Consider the following 11,878-nt stretch of genomic DNA (forward strand, 5'->3'; position numbering starts at 1 on the left):
ATACTTATATAAATATAAAGCCTTTTATATTCATATGAATATAAAGCCCTTTGGAACGTCTCCATCAGAATGAAATATTCTCGAGAGGAACGTTAAACAATATACAATCAAACATAAAGCCTTTTGTTCTCATTCTGAAGGTTTTCAAATCTGCATTATCAAAAACGAAGTAAAATCCATTGTTTTAGTAAATGCATGTAATTGAACGATTTTTGTAAAGCTGGACACTGTGTCTATACATACATGTATTTTGGTTCATCTAAAATAAGAAAAACTGTCTATAATGTTTATTCAATAAATATACATGTAATTACATAACTTTGATAGATGCACCACTGATATCATAATTAAGTATATGTACATGTGGTTATGTGTGTGTGTTTTAGACTGCAAAAATACTTCATTATTATAATTGAACTCTATCACGCTTAAAAGGTTGACCATAATACATCTTTGTCAATGTGAACTATTTGAGCGTCACTAGGAATCCACACTAGCAAATCACAGCATTGTGTGTCTTTCAGGTGGTGTTGTCCTTGAATCTGATGTCAATATTCAAATTTTGTTTTGAGGTGCAGCGAACTATCCCTTGCATCACATTCTAAAATGGCTAATGTCATTACATGTATTGATAAAATATACATGATTTACAAGTGCTCTGATTAGTGGTGAAAGTATTATACTGCAATATGCATACTTATTTTGACATAGATGTACTGCAGTATTCAAAACTTGATGCAAGTAAAGTTTATAAAGAACATTAGCAGTTCAATATCACAATGAAGCCTAAGTAGTATTTGTATTTCATTCATAAAATGTTACTTTAAAGTTATAATAAACTTGGATACATCCATAATGATATACATGTATATGAATACATGTACAGCTAATGTACATATATTAGGTACACACACACATAATTGTTCAATCTATAATGCTGACTTACCAAGAGGGAAATCCCAACATTTGCACAGGCCTCTTTAATTGTCATTGTTCGAGCTGAAAATGGGCACTTAGCCTCAATTAAGAATTTCAGGGGTTGCTGAAAATGGTCTGTTGCCCTGCGGAATGAGGATGCAGTTAATTCCTCCATTGTTGTTGTGAACTTTGACTGTGCCGACTTTGGATGTTTTATCCAACTACTGGCGTATTTCAAATTGAACAGTTTTATTTGCCTTCTTATATCTTACCCCCCCCCCCCTTCCGACCTCCCCAGTACGTTCGTATAAATACAAAGCAAGTTTTATGCATAATCCGTTTTTATTTTCAAGTATTAATATACTTTCAGTTGGAATGATTTGAGAATATAAAAACGTATCGTACATCTCTCTAGTTCATACATTATGCTTTTACCAACCTGCTCTTTATCTGCAAAACGTACCCTCGTCGATGCTTGTACGCTGGCAGTTATTACACATAATTCGTCAAACACGAAGCGAAGAATCCTCGACCACTCCACTAATGCTTAAATTCCCATGTTTATCTCGTTAAAACCTCCACATAATCGATTGATAACGCTGTATCTATGTATACCACTCTCTACACAGTGCAATCTGAGATGTTGATGTATCCGGAAGTTAATAATCTCGCTAAATCTCGGCAATCACATGACAAGACTTACAGACCCTATATTACTAAGGATACACAACCCATTCTCCGCTTGATCTGAAAGAAAAATACACCGTGTTTTAGTACTCAAATAACGACCATGGTTAGAACAAATTGGAATTATTCATTTATATGATTTATTTCTCAATCTATTTCAATCATATTTTGATTGTTTCCTTTTTGTTTTGTGTTTTCCCTTCTTATCCATGGTGACAGGTTCTTACCGACTGTCTAATTCTATGTCTAGATGCATCCCTCCTCCCGCCCGAGAATATGTTTTAAAATCATTTTATCTGTTGTCATACACCTATGTAAAAATGTATAGGTTTATTCAAGATCTGTCTTTGAAAAGAGGCCTAGAAATACAAACTGCACACGTGTTATAACGGCACTCAGATTGAATGTAGAAAATAGCGATGCAGACGCGACTTTTTCAATGAATTTAAAATAGGAATGAATAAATAAAGTTGAATGATAAATATTCCATGACGATACAATTTATGCATCTTTTTCCTGTATTTCCGAAGTTAAAAAATATTCATTTCCTTTTGTTGCACCGTGTTTGTAAGTCATTAAACTATTCCTTGTTTAAACTAACCCCAGGATGAAACAAATAATGCCGAAAAAATCAAAGCGTGCAGCTCATGCCTAGCGTTTCGTGCAGACCGTTCACAACCCTCTCCCCGCCCAAAAAATATTTCAATCTTTCCTGACGAGAAATTTCTTTAAATCATTTTATCTGTTTTCATTCACGTGTACATAAAATGTATAGGTTTATTCAACATCTGTCTTTGGGAAGAGGCCTGGAATATACAAATTGCAAATGTGTTTTAACGACACTCAGAATGGATATACAAAAATAGCGAAACAGACGCGACCATTTCATATTCAGTTTCAATGAATTTAATAGAGCAATGAATCAATACAATTTGATTAATTAATATTCCGTGACGATATAATTTTTACATATTTTTCTTTTATTTTCAAAATAAAAAAAAAAAAATCATTTTTTTTCTTCATTCTAACGTGTTCATAATTTATTGATCTAATAAGCAAAAATGAAATTTAAAAAAAGAATTCATTTTTTTTTTCATTCCAACGTGTTCATAAATTATTGATCTAATAAGCAAAAATGAAATTTACCGCGTCGAGCACGAGCAATCATTTTAAAATGAATCATTATAATTTCTTTCTTAACCTTTTTTAAATATCTAGAATACTGAAATTATATTGAAACTAATTGAACCAAATAATACCAAAAAAATCAAAGCGTGCAGGTGGCCCACGCCTACCGTTTCGTGCAGACCATTCACAAAGCGTGTAAGCCACGCCTACAAAGTGGTCAGCGTTTCGTGCAAAGCTTTTCGTGCAAACCGTTCACCGTTCCGTGCAGACCGTTCAGCGTTTCGTGCAAACCGTTCACCGTTCCATGCAGATTGTTCAGCATAGTAGTATAGCTCCCATATGGGGGGGGGGGGGGGTATACAATGGGTCTATTGTGTTAGAGAACAATGGAAAGGACAATGGGGGGATTATCCGGATAATCCCCTCTATTGAAATGAGAGGGGAGGAAAGAACAATGAATCAAGGTCATAGATGACCTCTTCGTGACCTGGAGGAGACATTGGTAGGCAAGGAGGTTCCCTTCTATTGAAATGCAAGGGGTGGAGCAAGGTCATATATGACCTCTTCGTGACCCGGCGGAGGCAGCGCACCGACCGTCACGACATTAGGTGGAAAATCCCCTTTTTATTGTAAATGAGGCGATAAGAACAATAAAGCAAGGTCATGAATGACTCTTTGTAACCTGTAGAGGACATCTCCCTGGTCTAAGGTCTATTGTACGAGAGGACGACGTCTTAAACATTTGATGTCTTTAACAGTACCCGAGAGAGCAGATCATTAAGATCAATAGAGGGGGATATATATTTACGGAATGGTTATTCCTTTATATAAGACGAAAAGTGGTTTACTCATAAAAAATTGAACATCGTACATAGAGTGGATTAAAATTCTGAAGTAGATTTAACGATACCCTCGACTGATTCATGGATCATAGCCTTCACGCAGTAGTGATACAGACGTGAGTGTCAAAGATCGGATGCTAAAAAACATGATTGTGCTCTGTCGTTTCACACAAAATAAAACATGACAGTCCCTAAATCAGCACCTTTAACAGTATCGGAGAGAGTATACTCGTAATGAGTTGAACATGAAGAACATCGTATTGATTTAAATATCAACTGTAACATAAACGATTTATACAAAGAGTGGATACCGTCACCCGTATTGCAAATTGCATGTTTCCGTTCCCCGTCCAGGTTTTTAGAGATGATTAGCACACAATACAACAAAGACGTGGGTCACGATCTGGGACTTTCATAAAACCTTTCCGCAGCAGTGATACCCTACATTATCGGATCACACATATCGTAGTAAAATTCTTTAATCTTGTGTAAAACTTTAATGAGTGCGATTATGGATTTAAATATCAGGTGTAAAATACAGAGAGATGTACACATCGGCATTCAAAGAGCGGATGAAAATCTGTAGTAGTATACTAGTTGTTGATGGACCCCTGGGCATTAGCCATAATAAACAAATTGACAATGAAATGACCTTCCAACAGCAGCAGTCTCCTCTACACAGCGATGTGTACATTTTATCAAAGGGGAATTTAAATATTGCATGGATGTTTCGAATTTCACTCATACATGGTTTATAATTTTCCGTTCGGTGTAAACGTTTACTGTATACATAAATGCTACATCAACTCAACATTAAAGAAAAAAATGAGAAACATGTTGTGATGTATTTCATTTTTCTATAATCATTTACAGTTCTTTCATTTCCTCCTCATAGTCTGGGGTAATTAAGTGCAAAATGAAAAAGTCCGAAGGGCATCATATAGCATGTCAATACGAAGGTCTCGGCGAGTAGAGCTCGGCCCGGGGGTGGTCTGGAGTCGTTAAATGCAAAATGAAAAAGTCCGAAGGGTATCGTGTGGCACATCACAATGAAGGTCTCGACATGTAGAGCTCGGCCCGGGGGATGGTCCGGGGTCGTTAAGTGCAAATAAAAACGTTTTCCGAAGGGTATCGTGTAACATATCAAAGTGAAGGTCTCAACGAGTATGGAGGGTAATCGTGTTCAAAAATCCAAGCATGTAACCTTGTTAATCGATACATGCAACCGTGTTAATTTCTCAGTTTCAACTATGTATGTTTGTAACTCAGGGGGTGTAAGTTATGTTTCTCAGAAATGTATACCTCGGTGTTGTACTCTTCATTTGTGTCATCGTTTGATTTCTGATTTTACATTTCTCTTTATAAAAATGCATCATTGTTTCTTAAATTATACGTCGTCATCCCTACAGTATTTCCGTTTGTAGACTTAGTATTTACATAGCTGTACCTTACAACATCACATCTTACACCTTACAAGTCAACAAATGTCAAGTTTACATGTTTGTCGAATTTCGATATGACCATATATGGAAAGACAACGGAAATCCACGATTATTACCGAGAAACGAAAGAATTCCCCATTTGTAGGACTAAGCTATTGCGCATGCGCCAAAATTAACAACGGATTTGCATCTCGAATTTGCTAAGTTTTTATATCAAAAGACAAATCGACATGTGTCACAGTCTTAAGTTCTCGACGTTACGCATTACACACAGAAAATCATCTATAAGGTTACGAAGAATGGATTTACACCAACGCCTAATAATAAACATATACTTTCTTGATGTGCATGTGCACAGACATGTAACGTTTATGTATGGATAAAACTATCCAACATGCTAGTACACATATTTTGCACCGGTTAAGATAGCTCATTACACTAAAATTTTATTTAATGGATTGTTAAAACACCTCTTATGAAGAGTGATTTCACCATCGAAAGAGTGAAACAAGCTCTCAATTATTTTATATGATTTTTAGTGATTCGTCCCTGAATGATAAAACAAAAATGTTTTCCTTGCAAATAAAGGATTCTAGAGTTAAAATTTCGCTGTGATTTGGTGCATGATATGGATATCTAATCAAACATGCCTAAAAGATTCAGATATATACGTTCTTTTTTAGAGTAAAATATTTATGAAAATTGAAAACGTTATTTGTTAATATACAATTATGGGCTGTTTATAGCAGGAAGACATCGGAAATTATCCCATCTTAGTAGGGGTATCACCCGAGGGTGCCTATGCGTATGTGTATGTAATATCAAAAGTGCAGAGGTCATGTGGTACTGCACATCACAGGGCCAGTCAAAAGGCTGAAAGAATGATGTGGTAGAAAGAGTTTTTTCCATAATCAATGAAGGGCATCCCGTCTCTGTTAAAGTGTTCCTCTTTATAAATTTTGTGGGAGATAAAGTCTCAAAGAAGTTGTTTGAGTGGATGATCACATTTGGTATCCCTGATTTCGTCCATCTTATACCCAGGCACGTTAAAATTGATTTTCCATTATTTTTACGTGCAAAGTTATTTTCACATAGAAAGTAAGGTATATTGGATGACCCCCCCCCCCCCCCCCCCCCACTGCATGTACATTGTAATGAATTGAAGGACTAAGCCCCTCCCCCTCCCTTAGGCTGTTAGTTTGGAATAGACAACATATTTTATGGAGTTCTTGGGGGGGGGGTCCCTTTTTTTTTGCTAGATTGTCAAGAATTTTAGACGACTTCTCCTCTGCCCCCAATCCCCACCCCTTTTTCAGAAAAGCCACGTCATGTGGCCGATACTCGTTGTCATTCTTTGTGCAACAAAACTTAAGTTGAGTTAAATTTCTGACTACTATTTCCTTACATATTGCTACATATTATAATGAAAAAATATATACGTATTTTAATTTATTTTAGCCCTAGATATGATTGAAGAAAAAAATAGCCTACCAAGCTAACATGTAATTTCAGTCCAGTTGTACCTCGTAAAATTCGTTATGTAATTAGATATGTATTTTAGATGTAATAGATATGACTTTATTATGATTAATTTTTTGAATTTTAAAAAATACGTTAACATATATTCCGGAAATATATTGTTCATTGGTGACGTTTCACCCAAGTACGTACAATTTAGCGAGAATACCGCTTGTGTTCTGCCCGTGTAGCACATTGATTTTCTTTCGGTTCTCGGTAGAAATCGTGGATTTCCGTTGTCTTTCCATATATGGTCATATCGAAATTCGACAAACATGTTAACTTGACATTTGTTGACTTGTAAGGTGTAAGATGTGATGTTGTAAGGTACAGCTATGTAAATAAAAAGTCTACCAACGGAAATACTATAGGGATGACCGCGTATAACTTAAGAAACAATGATGCATTTTTATAAAGAGAAATGTAAAATCAGAAATCAAGCGATGACACAAATGAAGAGTACAACACTGAGGTATACATTTCTGAGAAACATAACGTACACCCCCTGAGTTGCAAACATACATAGTTGAAACAGAAATTAACACAGTTGCATGTTTCAATTAACAAGTTTACATGCTTGGATTTTTGAACACGATTACCCTCCATAAACGAGTAGAGTTCGTGCATTTTACGTTTATAAACGCTAGTAATGTGATGAAGCAATACTCTCCGCAAGTACAGTGTCTCTGGGGGCCTCCCGCGGCGCGGCAACCCGGGTCACCGGTGACCAGGTTATCGGTACCCAGGAATACGGCGACGAAGAATTCGGATACCGGATCTCGGAAATCCCGTTTTCCCGCCGTTAAATGGCTGAAATATTGCCGGAAAACGGTGTAAAACCATGATTGATCAAACAACCGATTTTTCGAAAACTCTGGAATCAAGTTCTTCAGGAAATTGATTCATTTATTACAAAAATACAAGTAATAAGAAAGGTTAGTTTTGACGGAAATTCCAAAATACGGTCCCCTTAGTACGATTAATTATGCCTAATCGTCGTTTTTTTCGCATGTATTTTGTAGTCTTTTCAACCTTCCGTTTTGTCGTCCTTTGTCTTTTCGTTATTTCGGTGGCAAAAAGTCGCTAATTTTCGTTTTATCGTCTTTTAGTTTCATCATCTCGAAATTACGATAGAAAGACAAAAAAGAAAAAGAAAAATAACACAAAACAGCCACCACAAGGATCCTCAAGGAAAATTTGCTTTGAGTTGGAAGTACGAGGAGGTATTGTATTTCATCATATTTCTGTGGAAGAAAATTAGTACCATAAAGCCAGTTTTCTGGGGAGGGGTAGCTTTTGCTGGTTAGAACAATGTTGGGGTCTATTTTTTAATGTATTTTCCATTTCAAATATAAATGTTCTATTTGTATGCAATTCGCAAATACATGTAATCATAAAGTACGAAACCTCAAAATTAAGTATCGCTACAAGTGCACAGGTAAGAAACGAACAGCCAACCCCTGTCTATAAATTTTAATCAAACACGTTATGTGCCACGTTAACATTCCGTTAAAAAAAAATGCTCTTCCTGCTTTCATTTGTAGGACAACTATAGCAAAGGAGGTCTTTCGAAATAAATATTTTTGAAACCTGCTCAGGTTCGAAAAAAGCTCTCAATGCACATTTCAGATTCACTGCAACCACCCTGAAACCGGGCAAGAGTGTTTTATAATTTCTTTAGGGACTGTCCCTATTTCTTTCCCAAACTGCATCAGTCATGTAGATATCAAATACGGATCTGGTTAGGGCTCTTGCATTAAAAGAGGAACAGTGTTTGAAGGGGTTAAAATCCCACTAACATTCGTCAGAAGACACCGATATACCAAATTTGATTTACTCCTAAAGAATTGAAGAAACTAATCGATATATATATATATATATATATATATATAATATGAAAGAAAACACAGAAATCCTCCGTAAAGCTTAAGATTTTTAAAATATTTTTTTAACATCATTATCCGATTACTGAGACTCTATTTCAATTTTGGATGGATATATATATATATATATATATATATATATATATATATATATATATGACTGGCGTCATGAGAAAAGGGCCCTTACGGTAAAAATTTCACATTTTTAGTTTTTCCTAGAATTTTCTAATGTATCATTTTCTGTTCACAAAAATACCAAATTTATGCTGATATCACGTTTTTGGGACACATCTGTAAAAATATTAGAAACGTCAAAGTAAAAAAATTGTAACGTCATACGTCAAATATTATGCTGATTATATTGCATGTCCATGAAATCAATTCCGACTACTGTCATATATTCATTTCAAACACAAATATTTGATCTTATATTGTGGGGAAAAAGAAACATTATATAGAAATGGTAATATTTTAATTTCCAACGATCTGAACACCGGTGAATTCGCACGGAAAGACGCAGCATCAATTTTACCATTCCAGATTAAGGTCACATTTACGCAATCATTTTACTTAGGCCTATGTGTTTAGAACTCACTTTCAACACAAATATGCATAAATGAATGAATAAATTTAAGGTTAAATAGTAAATGAATAAATATAGTTCAGTGACATTACTTGTCGACGAGAATCCATTCCTCAGGCAGAGCGAGACAGGTGCGGATCTAGAAATTTTTCAAAGGGGGGGGTGAAGAGGAAATGCAGGGGAGGATCCAGGAATTACTGTTACGAGGGGCGCCACTTTATGAGGCAGGGGTTTTGGGGGACGCCTTAAGGCCCCAAGAGGGTCCAGGGTGGGGGTCCAGGGGGCGAAACCTCCGGGATTTTACAGATTTTATAGGGCTTAAAATATGTCTCCTATTTAAGTCATTTTTACTATTTTCTATCATTCATAATCAGGTGAAATTAGTAAAATGACGCAAATTCTAAGGGTTTATGGAAAAAATCAAGTTCTCCCAATGAAGTAATTCAAGAAAGCAAAAAGATTTTGTCATTCATTTCTCCGAGAGTGAAAGAAAGTATTGCTTCTTTTATCGTTTAGTACATTTGTCTAAACAAGATATCACGATTTACCTTAAATTTGAAAATTTTAGGGGGGGGGGGGGGGGCGACTGCGCCCCTTAAATCCGCCACTGAAATAAGAGTTGTTATAACGTACGTTAACGCAATTAAACGACAACTTAACAGGAATGCTATCAATTTGTATTTCTAAATTTAAATTTGGATTAATGTTATTGTATAATCATCAAACGTAGATCTGTCACTCTTGATTTTAAAACGAATCCCGTTTTAAAATGCATTCCGATTTACTCCCAGTAATTCGTTATATTTTTTAAAAAAAAATAAAATGAAATATTACAGATACAAACTATATAAAAGATAATTTGAATTATCATCACCTGATAGAAATGTTGATCACAATTGTATAAACAATTTCCATCGCCTAGGATTTTAATAACTCTATAGTCATTCTCTCCTCCCCCCCCCCCCCCTCTCTCTCTCACTCGCTGTCTCTCTTTTTAATTTAGCGAATCCAAAAGGGGGGGGTGCAATCCCCGTAACCCCTCCCTCCTCTAGATTCGCCACTGCGAGACATGGTACATCTTTGACTGAGTCTTTTACAAACGATCTTGCCTGACGGTACATGTATTTTTGTCTTATGAATTTGATTCATGATAATATAAGTTCCATTTTGTATTTAATCAGATATATAGCTATCTCACCTTTAGCTAAAACCCGTGGTAGTCTCCTGTTAAATATATCAACAGCTCTGTTTCGACACAATATAATTAGCTTTTCGTCATACACGGCCGGAAATGGAAGTGAAAATTTTGAAATAGCACACTTTGAAATACCCGACAGATTACAAAAATGGGTGTATTCCAGTTCCACTACAGCAACGTTTTGTGAGCGATGACTACGCGTGTACATTTCACTTTACACTGTTCTTACCAGGTTTGAAAGAAAACAATTGTCTATCGCAAATGTAAACTATATTTTAACCAAATAAAGCATTAAAACTACTGCCGTTGAGAGATACCAATAAATGTACGAACATCTAGTATCTGCTAGACTTTTTATGTGGTCAGGCAGATGAAATCTTTATATGGTCCGACCAAAATATACCAACAAAAGTAAGTCGTAACGTAGCGATTTCTATTCTGATCTAATAAAATAAAAGAATCAGACTTGATACAAAAGAGCGCTATCCAACACAAACTGTGTTTATCAATTAATTACAGAGAAAGTATATACATGTATTATTTAACCTGCACACCTATCGCGAATGGATATGACATCTGTATGATGTGCCATGAATAAAACAGTGTTAGGGCGATGGGACGGCATTTGAACCACCAACGCCGATCTTATAGTCTTCATGAATAAGGTAGTGATTGTACTATTTTTACCGCCCCGTACATACATGCCCCGAAAAGGTGATTTTTTCTTGGTGTTGTGAACTAGAGGGTCCCTCTTGTCTAGAATTTTGGGGAGAAATTCAAGGTTTAATGAACCCGAGAATGTTGTTTTGAGCAAGAGGCATCGGACGGCGTGTACGTATACGTGCTATTCTCTCTAGTGAGGTTTACACATTCATAGTAAACTGCGAGTCGAGATGCAGAAATATTTCTATATCTAGAACTTCATACCCATGGAATTATATCTTAAATTGAAAACACAAATGCATTCCGTTATTTTGCAATAGATCGTTTGTAATACTTAGAAACCGTTTTCCCAAGTTAAAAAAAAGTAGTCATGTGAATAAAAAATAATCAAACTGAAATACAGCAGTCATATATGGTGTGGTAATTTGAATGTGTTTTGAATCGCGTGAAAAAGTTTTTACTTTTGTATATGACTGTACCTTGAGAAATTTTGTTTCTCCTCCTTTGAGACAGTGACCAACACGCGGCATCGAGTAAATTTACATTTTAGACAAACATTAGATCTGAGACGGGCGATTTTAATGTAAGGAAAACATAATTTGTTGACAGCCCCACCTTATTACTTGTTTTTTTTGTTTGCATCTTAATTTGCACTAAAGATATAGATGCAATGTTTTTGCAATGCAATATGGCAGCGTAACCACCGGACATGCAGTAGTAAAATGAAATACATGTAGCGGTTGTGTATGAAAACTCGCCAAGGTCAAACTTACAGCCACATGATAACGATCATAAAAATTTGGAAAACCTTTGTACTGGTATAAGATAACTCTATATCACAGGCGGCTTATGTAAATATTGACCGTGCGTTCGGGATCATATATATATGGCAGCGTAGCCACCGGACATGCAGTGGTAAGAATGAAATACATGTAACGGTTGTGTATGAATATTCGCTGTTCACGCGTCACATTTATTCAGTTTGTGTGCGTGAAATAGTAAAAGTTTACATAGAC

Source organism: Ostrea edulis, chromosome 8 (genome assembly GCF_947568905.1).
Source record: "Ostrea edulis chromosome 8, xbOstEdul1.1, whole genome shotgun sequence".
Taxonomy (NCBI): Eukaryota; Metazoa; Mollusca; class Bivalvia; order Ostreida; family Ostreidae; genus Ostrea; species Ostrea edulis.